Source organism: Pinus tabuliformis, chromosome 3_1, assembly GCF_031772625.1.
Source record: "Pinus tabuliformis cultivar Carrire ecotype Pingquan chromosome 3_1, CPIR1, whole genome shotgun sequence".
Classification (NCBI taxonomy): domain Eukaryota; kingdom Viridiplantae; phylum Streptophyta; class Pinopsida; order Pinales; family Pinaceae; genus Pinus; species Pinus tabuliformis.
In genome coordinates, this window is record NC_142301.1 from 348,333,374 (window position 1) to 348,351,431 (window position 18,058).

The following is an 18,058-nucleotide window of genomic DNA, read 5'->3' on the forward strand; positions in this document are numbered from 1 at the left end:
GAGATCTATTTATGAGGTAGCAAGTGGTCCTGACTGCTTTAGCCCAAAAATTCTTCTCCAAACCGGAATTGGACAACATACTTCGCACATTTTCGATAATGGAGCAATTCATCCTTTCTGCGACACCATTTTGTTGAGGAGTACCAGGCACAATCTTCTCATGCTTTATGCCAAACCTGTTACAATATTCCTTAAATGCATTTGAGCAATATTCTCCACCATTATCTGTTCTTAAACACTTCAGCAATTTTTTAGTCTCTCTTTCAACAACAACATGGAATTTTTGAAATATTCCAAACACTTCACTTTTATTTTTCATAGGATATGCCCAAAATTTCCTGGATGCATCATCTATAAATGTTACAAAATATGATGCTCCTAATGATTTGATGTTAACAGGCCCAAACACATCCGAGTGTACCAATTCTAACACATTTTTCTTTCTGTCATGGCCACCTATAAGGAATGAAACCCTTATTTGTCTACCATATATACAATGCTCACAAAGATCAAGATTGTAGGCTTTCAAACCTGGCAATAAATTTTTACCAATAAGGATTTTTAAGCCCTTCTCGCTCATGTGACCCAAACGTTTATGCCATAGATCTGCTGAATTTCCTTCTTTTGTGACAGTAGCCAAATCTGATTTTCCTATCAGTGTCTTCAATGTGTATAATGTTCCTGTCTTGGGTCCTTTGGCCACGACCAATTCACCTTTGCTAATTTTCCAGCCTCCTTTTCCAACTCTTGTCGAATAGCCTTCATCATCCAGTCGTCCCATAGAGATTAAACTCATGTGCATTTCTGGTACATGCCTGACCTGTTTCAACAATATATATTGTCCATCTTTCATCTTGATCTGGACATCTCCCACTCCAACAATACTGCAAAAATGATTATTCCCTAAATGCACTCTACCATAATCACCGGGATTATATGAAGCAAAACTATCTTTGCATGGGGTGACATGGTGAGATGCCCCAAAGTCAAGGATCCAATCAAAGCCACTGCTAGATGTATATACACATGCATCCTCTACTAAAATAGTAAACAACACATCACCATCTGTGGCTACAGCAGTAGTCTCACCTTCATTTGTGCTGGATGACTTGTGATTTGTACTAGACGGTCTCTGATCCTTTTGTCCTTTCTTCCAGAATCAACATTCTTTCTTCATGTGCCGGGTTTGCCACAATGAAAGTAGATGATCCTTCCTCTCCTTGATTTTGATCGGCCTCTCGATCTTGATCGCCCTTGCTGGCCTCGATCCATTCTCCTACCATGATCAGCTAGAGCTAGAGCCTCTCCTCCCTGGTTTTCCGCAATTGACTTGCGTCGCAGCTCCTCATTCATTAAACTGCTGCTGACATCATCAAACTTCAGGGTCCCTATAGTTGTTGAAGTTCTCATAGCTACAATTAAATTTTCCCAGCTGTCTGGCATAGAACACATTAGCAAAATAGCTCTAATTTCATCATCTAAAATGATTTTAACAGAGGCAAGCTGATTAGTAATAATATTAAATGCATTCAAGTGCTCAGCAACTGAAGCACCCTCCTTCATTTTGAGATTATAAAGCTTCTTCATCAAGAACACTTTGTTTGATGTTGTGTTCTTTTCATATAGATCATGGAGCTTCTTCCATAATCCTTTTGCCGTATTTTCTCCGGACACATTGAAATAAACATTTTTTGCTAAATATTGGCGGATTGTTGCAATCACTTTTCTATCTAACTTATTCCACTCTTCATTTGTCATCGACGAGGGTTTCTTTGTTTTGCCCTCAATTGGAAAACACTGATCCTTTAAAATCAGTATATCCTCCATCTGTGATTTCCATAGGGAAAAATTAGCCCCGCTCAACTTCTCCATATCTGTAACTGTTGTCTCCATTTTCAATCAAATTCACGCCCCAAAACACAAAAAACTCCACTTAAAAATAAAACTTTAATTATTACTCTTTAAAATTTAGTAATAATGACCTTCCTCCTTTTAAAATACCCTTTTCAAAATTCATGCTCCTTTTTAAAATATACTTTTCAAAATTCCAACATATAATTATATATGTTTCATAATAAATATAAAAACATATATAATGTTTTAACCTTTTCACATTTCACACATACATATGTTGGTTTGAGAAAAAACTTCACGTATACGTGCAAGCTTGATGTAAAAAAAACTTACGAACACCACGTTTCAACTCCAATCTCCACGGATCTCCACTTTTCAAACTCCAGCAACACATTTCAACGTAATTCCACGACCTTGTTTTTCTTGCAGCAACTGTCTTTTAGTTCCAGCATTGCTTAGCTATTTCCTAGACAGATCCTTCAACAACTCCAGGAGTAACAACCAACGTTTTAACGAACGTTGCCAGAGTAAGGCGATGGCACTAAGCGACTTGCACAATGGATATTTGACCCTAGCTCTGATACCAGTTGTTAGTCCAAAGCATACATAACACACAACGGATTTATACTCAGAGACTTAGATGGAAAAAGCAAAGAATAATTTCAGAGACAAACAAATGGAGACACAACAAGATTACTCAATCAGAAACAACGGAATAGATAAAACAATCACTTGAGAAAGAAATCACTTTGCATTACATAATAGGCTTGGGCCTTGGCTTGCTTTCCTTGGCCAGAGAAATTACAAATTTATAGAGGCAAAAGAAGGATCTAGAATAATGTGGGTGATTCAGATGGAGATACAGGATGATCTAGAAACCACTGATGGTGCAGGAGGATCTAGAATCTTGCATGTGATTCTTGAAACTAATGGCGGTGTAGAAAGATCTAGAATCCTGGAGATCTAGAAAGATCTGATCTAGAATCTTCCATGAATTTGGCTTCACATTTAACATGTGGGATCTATTTTTTGATTGGAAATGTGTTTCTCATGTCAATTGGCTACATGTCATACTTCGGGACATTTGACAGGCTGAGCCAGGGTACACTTAATTAGTTGTAGCTATCTCCTTTCTCCTTTCAATCGGTAATAGAATACAAAGGCTGTTGGGTGAACCAACGCAGAGTGAGTTAGTTGCAGCTGTTCTTTTCAATTGTCGCAACATACAAACCTTTGTTTGAGTACGTGCTTGTATTTGGTGTGCGACATTCCTTGCATTGCCAGAAGGATATTATCCAGTGTAGATGACAAGAAAGAGATTTTAAAAACAGGTTTGCCGCCACGGACATTACATCGAGATTGTTCTTTAATGTAACAAATGACAAAGGTTGGGGAGGCAGCTGTTGAATGATGAAATTCCGTTAGATTCAATTATCCGTCCACTTTCGTTTAACCACTGGAAATTTATTACAGTGTAACTAAATATAAGCTGGCTTGTGTAGGATTTATTTCATTAGGTCATTCGTTCAATTTTTAGGGGTCATTCGTTCAATTTTTATGGGAGAGGTTGAGGTGGAAGCTACACCTGGGATAAACATGGTTGCATTAGGTGTTCAAGCTCCATCTAGCTTATCACAATCATGGTGAAATTATCTCACAAGTGGATTAATCCCATCTAATATTGGAGTTGGTATGGGCTAGGCTTGTGCTAATAGTCATACAAATTAAATCGTTGATGAGAATTGACTAGAGCTTTTAATCTCATGAATTTTCATCCTATAACAATTCATAACCAATGATCCCATTCACACATTCATAATTAATGATAAAGCTTTTAAAAGTTTTGTCCAAAATCGAAAGATGGTGGAAAACATAAAATATAAATACACAAATTTGTTTGCATTAAACAACGTTAAAACACCTGCAAATAGATCTTATAGGGAGGAGAACGTTCTAGTTCATTTTATGAGCCTATTTACCTATAATACATTGCATAACAATGATGTCGATTGTTATTTGAAGATCCATTTTAACATTGGATCTATCAAGTGCCGAGAGGGATCAAATCTCTCGAGGTGCAAACCTATTTTTTGAGTGCAAAATTTGAGGAAAGGTTTGCACCTCGAGAGATTTGATCCCTCTCGGCGCTTGATAGATCCGGTGTTAAGATGGATCTAGGCTGGTTTCAGTCGTGTGCGGTCATACAAAATTTGTTGAACATCTAATTATTTTGATAATTTTAAATATGCTAAATATGTTTAAGATTAATTTGGTCAATTTAATTTAAAATTTTCTTATTTACCTCAGTTTGTTGAGATGAGAGAGATTGTTAGTAACTTGAATGATGAAAAATGATGAAATACAAATTTTGAGTGCAAAGTGTCAATGTAACAATTTTGATAGATAGAACATGTGAATACTAAGAATATAGTCAATTACAAACAATCTTTATTGCAATCAATCTGAAACCATTTTTTTCCATTTTCTCATATCGATCATATGAAAAGAGTAGTTGGAATCGTAGACCATTCAAATATTTAACTCAAACTACTATAGTAAACAACATACCTTGTCTTTGTTGCTTTCTAATATTAATAGTAGTTTTCTCCAAAGTCAATCATTGTGACTTATGGAGTGTTAAATCCCAAATAATTTTCAATGGTAGTTATTTTCTATTACCACGTTTGAATGAAAAGTAATTAACAATGTTGAATGATGAAAAATGGTAATATTAAGAATGTAACCAATTATAAATTCAAGTAAGCAAACATTTTATTTAGGATGAAAATTCAAGTATTGTATTTATGGTTGAATAATTTTTATGTGCTTACATGGAGAGAGAGTGTGTATGTTTTGGGGGTGAGAAGGAGAGACAAGGGGAGATAGAGATATATATGGAGGGAAGAGGTAAGAAGAGAGAGGCAAAGACAGGGAGGGAGGGAGAGATAGATAGATAGATATGGAGAGTGTGTGTGTATGTTTAGGTGTTGAGATACAAAGATAGAGAAGGAGAGACAACAGGAGATAAAGATATAGATGGAGGAGGTAGAGATGTGCTTACACTGAAATCAATGCACACTATTAATCTAATTACTTTGAAATTAATGTACATCATACATCTTGTTGCATCAAATCATAAATCAACATCTACACTAAAATCAATGCATCTAGTGCAAACAATCAAATAGGATTAGAAATCAACATCTAACTGAAATCAATGCATCTAGTGCAAGCAATCAAATAGGATTATAAATCAATATCTACACTAAAACCAATGCATCTAATGCAAGCAATCAAATATGAGTAGAAATCAACATCTACGTTGAAATCAATGCATCTAGTGTAAGGTATTAAATATGATTAGAAATCGACATCTACACTGAAATCAATGCATCTAGTGCAAGCGATCAAATAGGATTAGAAATCAATATCTACATTGAAACCAATGCATCATGTGCAAGCAATCAAATAGGAGTAGAAATCAACATCGACACTGAAATCAATGCATCTACTATAAGGTATTAAATAGAATTATAAATCGACATCTACACTGAAATCAATGCATATAGTGCATGTGATCAAATAGGATTAGAAATCAACAACTACATTGAAATCAATACATCTATTTTAGTGAAAATCTAAAATATTCATGACTTTCTAGATCTAACTTCTATGTCTGTATTTGTCTCTATGTGACTCTTTCTTCTTCCCTCTCTCTCCACCTTCCATTATGTGTCTATCTCCCTTCTCCTCTCCTTCTCTCTCTTCCCCTCCCTCTCTCCCTCGTCTCACTCTATATGCCTCTCCCTAACATTCTCTATCTTTCTCTTGTTTCCTCTCTCCCCCTACCATCTATATTTATACCTCCCTCCATCTCTCTATCTCAACCCCCTAAACATATGCCACGCTCTCTCTCTCCCCCCCCCATATCTATCTATATATCTATCTATCTCTCCCTCTTCCCTTTCCTCTCTATCTCTTCCCCTTCTCTCTCTCTCTCATTGACTCTCCATCTCTCCCATGCCACTCCCTCTCCACCTTTCTCTCTCTATATCTTTCTTCCCCTTCCAACTCCATGTCTCTCTCTCCCCCTCTCTCTCAAGTCCTCTTTTTGCTTCCTCTTTCTCCCCTTCTCACCCGCCTCCCTTTGTCTCTGCCCCCATCATACGTATACTCTCTCTCCCCCTCTCTCCCCCTCCATATATATGTCTCCCTGTCTCTCTCTTCCCCTTCTTTCCCTATCTTTATCCTCTCCTTTTCTCTCTCTTCCCTCATTTCCTCTCTCCCTCCCTCTCTCCCCTCCTAACTCTCTTCCTTTCTCTCTCTCAGTATGTAAAATATTAAACCTATATTTTGGATCAATAATGTTAAAGAAAATACAATAATAAAAAGATTAAAGGAATCACCCACTATCTTTCCTCTATCATTGTTAATCACTTTGCTTTCTCACTTCGTTTGGATCCTTGATTAAGATGCATCTATCCTAGTTCTTTATAATATTATTTATATTATATAAATTTCACATATGTATATATAAAAGTATTCTCATTTTTTAATTTATTAAAACCTCCATATAATCTCTATGAAGATATAGTTAGTAGTCATGAGGATGGAGGGTTTAGATATACCTCAGAAGTAATTATAACCTTTTTGCTCTTAGATTTAATTAAAAATGTTATAAAATTAAATTAAAATAAAATATTTGTAAAATATTGTTATTTTGAAATAAGCTATTGTTTTTGGGCATGTGGTATTGATAAGCCATGGTATTGGCCCATGGTATTGTAACAATTAAAAGCCTAGATCCATAACATAACCATGGTATTGATAAACCATGGTAGTAGCCCATGGTGTTATAATTTTCTTCCCTCCTCTCCTTGTCTTTCTTTCACTTGTGGGTATTGGCCCATGGTATTGTAAAACAACCTACTTAGAAGTTAATAATATCCATGGTAAATATTCATGATTAAAAATTTTGTTATATCGTAAACATTAAGTTTTTATAGGCTTATTAATTAAATTTATAGATGGAACACATCTATATTAAGTGTTACAAATATATTGATTACATAAAGTATAATATTACAATATTATATGTTATCCAATATTTATGACCACCCCCACCTAATAAAAAGTGGCCATGGGTGGGGAGAAATACTAATTAAAATGTAATATTATTAAATTTTACCTAATATTTCAGGTGAGACCCCACTCTAAATATTAGATTCTACTCAATATTTCCCACAAAATTTACCTCGTTATTACAGAAATCACACAACTAAAAACCTAAATGCCAAATGCCACGAAATTTACCTCGTTATTACTACAAGATATGCTCAGTTGGCACAAAATTTATCTCGTTATTACTACGGGATATGTTCAATTGAATCCTCTGCATCCTTTACCTAAGTTTCTTTGTTATTCAATGAATAAGCTAATCGATCTCTTTTTTCAAAATTGAGTTTGTTAATATTACCCGACACATATCTTCAACATATACATTATATATTAGCCGACACATATATAGTAACGTTACACATATCTTCAGCATATAAAATATATATTAGCCAACACATATTTTTTTTTTAATGTAACGTTACGTTATGTGACAACATCTCCTTCATATTTTTTAATATTTTTTTAATGTAACGTTACGCTACGTGACAACATCTCCCTCATATTTTTTTTAATATTATCTCCCTCATATTTTTTAATGTACATTAGGTTACGTGACAACATCTTCCTCATATATTGGGCGCCTCTCGGTGCAATAACCAACATAATAATTTAATGATTATATTATATAAATATAAATAGGTAAACATGTTCATTATTGATAAACATATGGATTTAGAGATGCAAAAGAGTTAATATTGAAAATTTTATTCATTGATGTAGAGGATATGACTAGAATATTCCAACATTTTTTATTCTCAACCACAAGATTGAGATCTCTGATTTAAAAGAGAGATTATTCTACCATTTTTCAATAGGAAGGATGCATATCAACAATTTTTTTTTCTCTTTTACATAGTGGAAAACCTATCATAACTCAGTGCTCAAACTAGTAGTAAGGACAACCATCATTGGCTCTAGCCGCAAATGCAGGTAGACTCATCACTGTTATTTAAGGAAGACCACACCACCTAGAATTAGCCATTGGATGTTTGTAAGGGTTTAGGTTTTCGCTCCTGCCAGATTCCTTTCGGTCTTGGGCCGTTAAACCATTTCATTATGTTCGAGGAAGAAGAGCTCGTAACCAAGCAGGAGCAGTTTTAGGGCATGAACTCTTGTTTCCTTACATCCGAGGAAGAAGAGCTTTTAACCAAGCACAAACAATTTTAGGATATACTCCAAGCCTACTATCAACATAATTATAACAATTGAGGGTTGTTTTTTTATTTTATTAGTCCTTGCTTTTAGGATATACTCCAAGCCTACTATCAACATAATTATAACAAGTGAGGGTTGTTTTTTATTTTATCAGTCCCTGCAGGGACTATAACATCCACCTCGCAGTCAAAGAGCATTGACTTTGCATTATTTTGCTGTGTTTTTACAATTTTAACCAAAGTTTTGGGAAAATGCTAAATATTTCTTTCTTTTGTAAATTAAAAATAATTTTCTAATTTTGTGGAAATCTTATTTCTAATATTCAATTGGCTCAACGAGCTTTGATGGGACATAACTCCCCTAGTGGAGGGTGTTTTATTTTCAGTATTTGTCAGTCTCTGACAAATCATTTAAAAATAAAAATAAACTATTTCTGTGAGTGGTCATTCCCTTGGCGAGTGCTCTAACACTAACACAGACATTGACATTGTTATGCTACTACTCTACCCAATTATGCCATAACGGATGCGATTGCAGGCCCTTTATGTAGACATGGGGGGGGGGGTGGGGGGGGGGGGGGGGTTGGACAAATCTCCGATTAATATTATTATGTATCATTTTGCAGAGAAAGATTCCTTTGCATAGTAAAAGATACTCACAATACTAAGATTCACCCCTTCATTTCTATGGTGTGGAATAGCAAATGAAATGTTGGGGATTGTCGAGCATCAACTCTGCAGGTTTTATTGGCCTCTTGAATTGTTGGATGTTGCTATATAGTGCTATGACCTTCACTACTTTGGACATAACTTTGGATGAAGTGCATGAAACATGATTTCCCATAATCCCAACTATATTTGTTATCTATCTCTGACCAACAAACCCATTTGTATGCATGATGGATGCAGTATTGTGATTTATTTTAACTCTTGAGCCAACTACGTGCGTGTGTTAAGGCCAGAGCATTGGATGTAATCAGAGGTTTATGGTACTTTGTAATGATTTTCTTGATGTTTTCATTTGTTTTAAAGTTGATTATCATGTCGGGGAAGACAACAAGCAAGTTGCCTCCAGCGAGCACTTTAACTTAATTTCATCGTAAATCCAATTATTAAATTAATAATTAATTTTATAATAAGATTCAACCACACAAAATTGATGACTAACTTTACAACCGAACCCTAAATCTTACTCCCAAAAATAATAAGCATGAGAAGAGAGCATTGTCAGAATTGACATTCTTCCCTCTGGACCTTTAAATGTCTTTTGCATAGGAACACAGTCACATGTAATGTTACAGAAAAACCATTCACTCCTAATAATATTAAAAAGACATCGTGAAAAACTAGCCTGCAATTTTTTTCAGTTATCCTTCGGTTATGATTGTTGAAGGGCGTTGGTCTGAAACAAATTCACCAACATCGCAGTTAGCACCATTGATTTGTCTGGGCCTTTGCTTTACTCAAATCCAACCATAAAATAGTAAACAAAATGGAAAAACAATTCCCTTTGCGATACGAATTTGGCCATTCTTATTGCAATGTTGTGCCACCGTCATATTATTTCTAAAGGTAATGCGAACAAACCAATGTGTCATGACACGCATAAGCACTTTATTACACAATGGTTCCTATCCATGCTAGTAGTCTTCAGAGGAAAACCGTTCGTGGGTTGGATCAGAGATCATGAAAAGCTTTGGTTCTGAATTGGGAGCATGTTTTTCAATGAGTTGATACTTTGCACATAGGTAGTTGTTTTTTTGCATATTGTTTGCTTCACACAGTCGTTCTGCACTGCCCATACTGTTGTGACAGTCAATGTTTTTCGTTGTAATCTGAAATCCCATAACCATTGCCAATATTAGTAGTAATCATAAAGTACAATGTTAAATAAAAAATAATGTCATCTGCATATCTCCTTCACGAATACTCACACCTCCAATAAAAATTAAATTAAATACTCAAGGTCAGCTTTGCATTTTCCAAAGCTCCCATGGTTTCATGGAGAGGGTGATTCAAAGTCTCGAGAAGTTATGTGTGTTAGACAACTAATCCTCGGGGTTCAATATTGGGTTAGTTCGGTTTCTTGTATGTATTAATATGTACACATTGTACATCATTCATTGAAATCATTAATATAATTTTGAGATTGGTTTCCAATCTTGTGTGTCTTACAATGGTACTAGAGTGGGTAGTTCATCCGCCATGTTGATTGAATTGTGCAACTGGTTGATCCAAACTTAAACAATAACAACAATTCAAAATATAACCATAAATATACAAAGATGCAGCAGAAATAACACTTCATTTCATTAATATCAAATACTGAAATATGCTTACAAACATAATGGAAATAAGACTAGCTCGGGCGATGGTAGTTTATCTCTGAGAAGATATGTGGTGGATACATGCCTCCGAATTGTGTTACAATAAGGCTCGTAGACCTATTTATTATTGAGAAACAATGGAAAACCCTAAACATCCAAAAACCTAACCCTAGGAGATGAAGCACTAAAACTATGGGCCCTGTTTGGGTAAATTGGCACATCAACTTCTCGGGGTTGTAACTTCAGCATACGATCTTCGTTTGACGCTTAAAATACCTCTTTAGAAAGATTTATTCGAGGAATAAAATTTTCAAGCTCATTTTTCCAAAAAAACATTGTTTAGAGCCTCAACATGGTTCTGGAAGTTCAGGACCTGAAAAATTGCCAAAAATAGTAAATTGTGTTAAAATTAAGGAAACTGAAAAATTGAAAGAAAAAATGGTGGGCTCTAAGTGGAATAGGTGGGTGGCCACCAACATCCACTTGGATCAATCCTCCCCCCTTAGGAATAAATGGTCCCCATTGCATTGAGTGCCTCCATGAGATGGGGAAACTTTCGTTGAACTTGATCCCTCGTGAGCCACTTGTCTTGGTGCAGGAGTTGACCAAATTTGACAACCCGATATAGTGGGATCTTCTACTAGCGAGTGTTCTTGATGTCTGTGACCATAATCCGATTAGTTGTGGCCTTTTCCATGAATTTTTGGTTTATCTCTGTTGGAGTAAGCTATTTTGCATTGTCTGATGTGTCGAGTAATGGTGGGAAGTATGGTCCAAGGCAATCCACATTGAACACTAGGTGCAGGCCAAGGAATGGATGAATGTTGAGGTCAAAATCATTGTCTTTCACAACCTTGGTAATGGTGTAAGGACCATATTGGAGTGGTTTGAGCTTCCAATGGGCTCCGGTAAGGCGTTCTTTCTACAAATGCAACCAAAATTTGTCGCCCACCTGAAACTTGTGTGGCACTCGATGTTGATCATGTCGTTGCTTGTACTAGGCATTTGACTTCTCCAAGATGTCGTGAACCTGCTGGCGAATGTGTTGGATGTGTTCAATAAATCTGGTCGCTTTATCAGCCTTGGACAATACATGTGTGGATTCTGTCTATGTAGTCGCATGAGGCATGGCAACATCAATCAGACATAATGGTTGAAATCCTAGACCCACTTGAAAGGTTCTGCGACCAATCGAGCTATGGAGATCTCTGTTATAACTGTGTTGAACATAGGGAAGACTTTCATCCCAGGTTCGTGGATGCTTGGAGTTGTACATGTGTAGTATGTACACTATCATCCTATTGACGACCTTCGTCTGGCCATCAGTCTGGAGATGGAAGGCAGTCAACTTGGTGAGCTTGGTGTCCAATAGTGTCCAGAGGCTCGACAAGAATGTGCTCATGATTTTGCTATCTTGACCTGATATAATGGTCGGATGGGATCCCAAAATGTACCCATACTCATTCAAAGAAGAGTTTGGCAGTGTCCTTTGCTATGATACTCTTCTTGCAGGTCACCAATATAGCCATCTTAGAAAATCTATCCACGAACACAAATACACAGTCATTACCATGCTTGGTAGAAGGGAGGCCAGACATATAGTCCATGGAGATGGATTCCCACAGCTAGCTGGGAGTAGCCAGAGGAGTGTACATGCCTTGCTTCTTGATTGTTGGTTTGGCGATGGTGCAGGTAGTGCAGGATCTGATATATTTCCTAACATCCAGTCAGATTTTAGGCCAATAAGAGTAACTTTGTAGTACAACCTCAATTTTATCCACACCAAAGTGTCCCACGACCTGACAATTTTCTCCCAAATCAGGTTGGCACGCTCGCTTGAAGGAACACAAAGGTGGCCTAAGTAGCATAATAATGTGTCTTGGAGGTGGAAATCAAGAGCTTTCTTTACATCTACTAGCATCTGGTATGTGGAAGCTAATTCTAGATCATTTTTGTATAGTTATGACCATCCAGAGATCTCATGGCCACAAGAGTTGAGAACAGTAGTTAGTGTTTCAACTGTGGGTCAACTGAGGCAGTATACAACATGATTAATGCTGCCCTTTTTGTATTTAATGTTCAAGTGGAATTTTTGCAGATATGTAGACCACTTTTGATGGCGATCATTCTGTAACTTCCCTTGTGTCTATATAAACTGAAGAGGTCGGTGATCGCTGTGGATGACTGTCTGCTGCCCCAGAATGTAATTCTTCCATTGCCGGCAAGCCTGTACGATGAAATACATCTCTTTATCATAGGTGGGGTGCTTCCGAAGTGTATCGCAAAGTGTCTCACTGTGATAGGCCACTAGATGCCCATGCTAGGTGAGGACTGCCCCAATATCATAGTTTGAGGTGTTTGTATCGATTTCAAATGGTTGTTGTAGGTTTGGCAGTGTGAGTTTTGGTGCAGAGTAGAGGTGGTGCTTCAACTCAACGAACACCTTTTGTTGGGACTTGAACCAGGAAAACTTTTCTTTAGCACCGCCCTTAGTAATCTAACTCAAAGGTCAAGTGATATGGGAGAATCCCAACACGAACCTTCGATAAAAATTTGCAAGGCCCAAAAAGTTGCGAAGATTCGTTAGAGTGGTCGGGGCTAGCCAATCCTGAATGAATTGGATCTTAGTCAGATCCACATGCATGCAACTCTCATTTATGTTGTAATCCAAATATTGGACCTGGCTCGTGCCAAAGGTTTATTTTTCCAAGTTGGCACACAATTTGTGATTTCGAAGGGTTTAAAGGACCTATTGAATGTGTTGCAAGTCTTCTTCCTAGGTCTTGCTGAAGATGAGGATGCCATCTAGATAAACAACCACGAATGAGTTGGTGAAGGTCCACAAGGTGTCATCTATTTGTCTCATAAAATTAGCAGGGGCATTTTTCAACCTGAAGGACATAACCAACCATTCAAAAAGGCCTTCCTTAGATTTGAAGGCAGTCTTCCATACATCTATGGGCTCTATTGGAACTTGGTGATAGGCAAACTTCAGATTGATCTTGTTGAAATACTTGGCCCCCTTTAGTTGGTCCAGAAGGTCATCAATCCATGGGATTGGATACATGTTCCTGACATTGATTTTGTTTAGGGCCTGATAATCAATGCAGAGCCTCTAGGTCCCATCATTCTTTTGTACAGGTATATTCGGGATCCAACAAGGCGAGGAACTTGATCGGATGTGCCCCTTTGTAGCAACCCCTAGATTTTCTGCTCGATCCCTTCATTTTCTAGAATGGAGCAATGATATATCAGCCCGTTGGGTAAAGGTGCTCCCGGAGTAAGATCGATTGAATGCTTGACTTGAAAATGCAAGGGTACCTCTATGGGTGAGGAGAAGATGTCTGTGTATTCTTCCACAACTTTATCCACCCGCTTCTGCTATGTGGAGGAACCCTTCTTGGGGGCCATGGATGTGGCTACGATCTTCCCCTTACTTTGAGAGTGAATAAAAAAGAAAACACATTTCCTAGTCTCGGAGATGATCTTACTACATTGATTAGCAAAGATCAAAGAGATGGTGGTAGGTGGGGCTACCTTTGGTATTTTGTATAACTTATAACCCAAAGCAATAATAATAGAGCGAGGTCTAGACTCATAAACAACATACCGATTCTATAAGTATGGTTGTCCTAATAATACATCACAAACTTCAAGAGGAGCAACATCACACAGTACCTCATCCATGAAGGGCTTGATGTTGTAGGGAAGGCAACACTGTTGGCTAATGCAGAGATCTAATCCTTAGTGAAGCCACCCAATGGTGTATGATAGTGGATGTGTTGTAGTCGGTAGGCCCAGCTGCTTCATGACCTCTGTTGAAATGAGGTTCTTTTGGCTCCCGTTTTTGACAATGAATTGCAGTGGAGAACCCTTCACCCACATCTGTGAGTGGAATAGGCGTTCCCCCTCAATTGGATCACGAGGATCAATCTTCTCGATTTTGGTGGTGGCCATGGTGGCACTGGGGTCCATGTCAATGATCTGCTTGCCTTTATCATTCCCTTTGTCCGGTTCTGACTCAAAGTCAGAACATGCGTCTGATTTAGAAGCCTTCATCTCGGTCACCAACGACTGTTTGGCCTGACACTCACTTGTGTTATGAGTGGATCTCTTATGGAACTCACACCACTTTATCATGTCCTTCTTTGTCTTCGTGGTGTTTTTCTTTGCTTGTGGCTTAGATGGGTTATCCTAGGCTGCGCCACCTTGGCTCTGTCCTTTACTTTGCGGTTTTGGGGCACCTTTCCCTTGCTTCAAATTCGTAGATCCAAAGTCTTGCTTTTTCTGTTTAAACTTTTCCTCAATCTTGACAACGTATCGGTATGCCATGCTGAGTGAGGAGATGTCCAAGAACTCCTCTCATTCTAGATGTACCTGTGTAGACAATCATGGTACTTGAGTACCAAATTCTGTTCAAAATCCTTTATACCCAACTTTGTACAAAGGGTATGAAAAAAATTGGTAAACTCAGGCATGTCTTGGTACCTTCTTTGCCGTAGCATGGTCTAGTTTATGCATTTATCCCCATAGCTCTTGACAGGGTAGTATTGCTCCTTCATGGTGTCCTAGAACAAATTCCAAGTGGATGCGACTGAAAATAGTGAGTGTGTAAATTTTTCCTTCTTCTCACAGTAGGTTTCCCACAAGTCCTTAATGTGGGTTGCAACTTTAAGAAGTGAAAAAGTAATCTTTTCCCGGCTGGAAAAATCATGAACAAAAAAATATCCTTCTAGTAGATTTAACCATTTATCTATGGCATCCCCATCTATCTGACCTTAAAATATGGGGATGTAAAAGTTAACTTGTACATTAAAGTGTGTGGCACTTCTAGAGTTGCCACTAGAAGGAGATGCGTCGTCTTTGGGTAGCCACTGAAGGATCTGGGAAAATTTGTCCATCATTGCATCCCTCTATTGCTTGAGGGCTTCTTCAAGCAAGATTTTGAAAGGATCTCCTACCCCCTAGTCTTTCTTCTCTTTGGCCATGGGAGGCCGTCAGGATTTTCGAGGCTGGTCTCATAAAGGTTTGAGTAGTTCGATCACTAACTCCTTATATCTCGACCTCGTTGGGGACATACAAAGAAAAATATAGAAAAAGTAGACTGCTCTAATACCACTATTCCGAACTTAAACATGAAAGCAAAAAATTCAAGATATAACCATAAAACAAAGATGCAACAGAAATAAGACTTCATTTCATTAATATCAAATATTGAAATATGCTTACAAACATAATGCAAATAAGACTAGCTTGGGCGATGGTAGATTATCTTTGAGAAGGGATGTGGCAGCTACATGCCTTTGAACTGTGTTACAATGAGGCTCAAATGCCTATTTATTATTGAGAAACAATGGAAAACCCTAAACATCCAAAAACCTAACCCTAGGAGATGAAGTGCCAAAACTATGGGCCCCGTTTGGGTAAATTGGTACATCAACTTCCCGGGGTCGTAACTTTGACATAAAATATTCGTTTGATGCGCAAAATACCTCGTTAGAAATATCTATCCGGGTACTACAACTTTTGAGTGCCAAATGTTACTCAATGAGAATTGGTTGCCTTGATTTTCCCAAAAAAAGTCGTTTAGGGCCTCAAAACGGCTCCGGAAGTTCACGACACGAAAAATTGCCAAAAATAGTAAATTGTGCTACAATTAAGGAAACTGAAAAATTGAAAGAGACAATGGTGGGGTTCCAAGTGGAATAGGAAGGTGACCACCAACAGCCACCTGGATCACTAGTTTTGTGGCCATCTAGAACATTGAGCACTCCTTTCTAGAATGTTGCAATAATTCATCCATGGCTTTGAAAGTTGATATATGGTGTTTATCCTATCACTATTGGAGTGAAAATATTCTTTGAGTGTTGGTGTCTAGTGCATGAAGCCGGAAGAAAAGACCGGTGTTTGGTGCATGAATTAAAAATAAAATACTATTGAATGACCGTTGTAGACTGGAAGTCGTTGAAAGTGATAAAGAAGCGGTTTTGAGACTTACGGTTTCGACGCTGCAGTAAAAACCACATGTTGTTGAAGTTTTTCTTTGAAGAAATGTCAATAAAGGTAATTTTTCTTAATGTTGACATATAATATTTTAATTAATGGATTGTATGATGATGGGAATGTGAATGGATCTTTGAAGGAAAACAAGTGTAAACCCCAATCTCAGGTGAGTTACGTGTTGTGTATCCTGATGTCACTTATTCATTTTATTCATTTGTAAGATGATGGCTAATTGGAAGACATGGGCAGTCATATATTTCTAATGGTTGTAATGTAAAAATTCATTCAATGATTAAGGTTGGTATTTACCCAGTTAGTAGAATTTTTTGTTGCATTCTTCACCATTTGTTATTATTTGGAGACATATGTAATTTGACCTTCAAATGTGGTTATTATAGTGTTTTGCAATCAAGGTGTATGACTAATAATCAGATACCTTTTTTTTTAAGAGAACTGTGGAAAATATAAATGCAACATTGCCGATAATTATAAGAACTAGAAAAGTTGTGGTTTATGAAGAAACTGATGAGGACAACGGGAAGTTTGTAATTTAAAGTAATATTTAGTTGTTTGAACGCTCTAAGATTCCAATCGAAGTCAGATTCTAGAAGAAATATTTCTATTTTAAAAACAAATAGATAATCGAGACTCCAACATATTTAGAGCAAGAAGTCGAAGCTGCAGCAATACTGTCTGGATTTGCATGGAAAATTACCACCACAGAAGAAATTTTAAATGATTTGAAGAACGATAAAGGAGAAAAGGTTGCACTAGGTAAAATTGTCCATAGTAAATATTCTTTTGTTACATTGTTTGAGAATATAACTTTGGTTCCAGATGTAGTAAAGTTGCAAATATGTATTATGAATTTTTGAGGAAGGATTAGTTAGCAATTGCTAGCAATTTTCATTTATGTGCAGCATTAAATATTCTATCTTCGAAATAACAAGACTTTTGACAAGTGTATTTAACATAGTAATAATTGTTTTCCATGCCAAGAAGCAATTGCTTTGGAAAACTATATTGAAAAAAAATTATTTTCAAAGATTAAAATAAGTCAAGCTAAAATTAAGTTCCTTGGAGAGGGTTTCACAATCATGTTTTGAAGCATTTTTGAAAAGTAAATTATTTTATCTAGTGGCATATTTTAGGTGAAAGTCTTTGAGAAGTGGTCTAGGACGAAGCAAGTAATGTTATTGTCTTTGTAGTATCACTAGTTTTGTGTACTTAATACCACCCTTACTTGTCGACTTATGTTGAATCCAACACCCAGTTAAATCACTGTAAATTTGCTTCTATTGGGTGTATTCTCGATGAAAAAATGGCCAGAGTCGATGATTTGTTACAGTTACTAAGAAATTTAATGCTATCTACTATTCATAATAGTGTCCAAGTCAGCAAGGAGACACTCTTTGACATCCAAACATATTTGAAAAATGCTCAAGAGATTATTGAATTTCTCAAAATAGAGTTGCAATTACAGCGAGACGAACATTCGAAGAAGCATTGTGATTCTGAACTTGTTTCTTTTCATAACTTTCT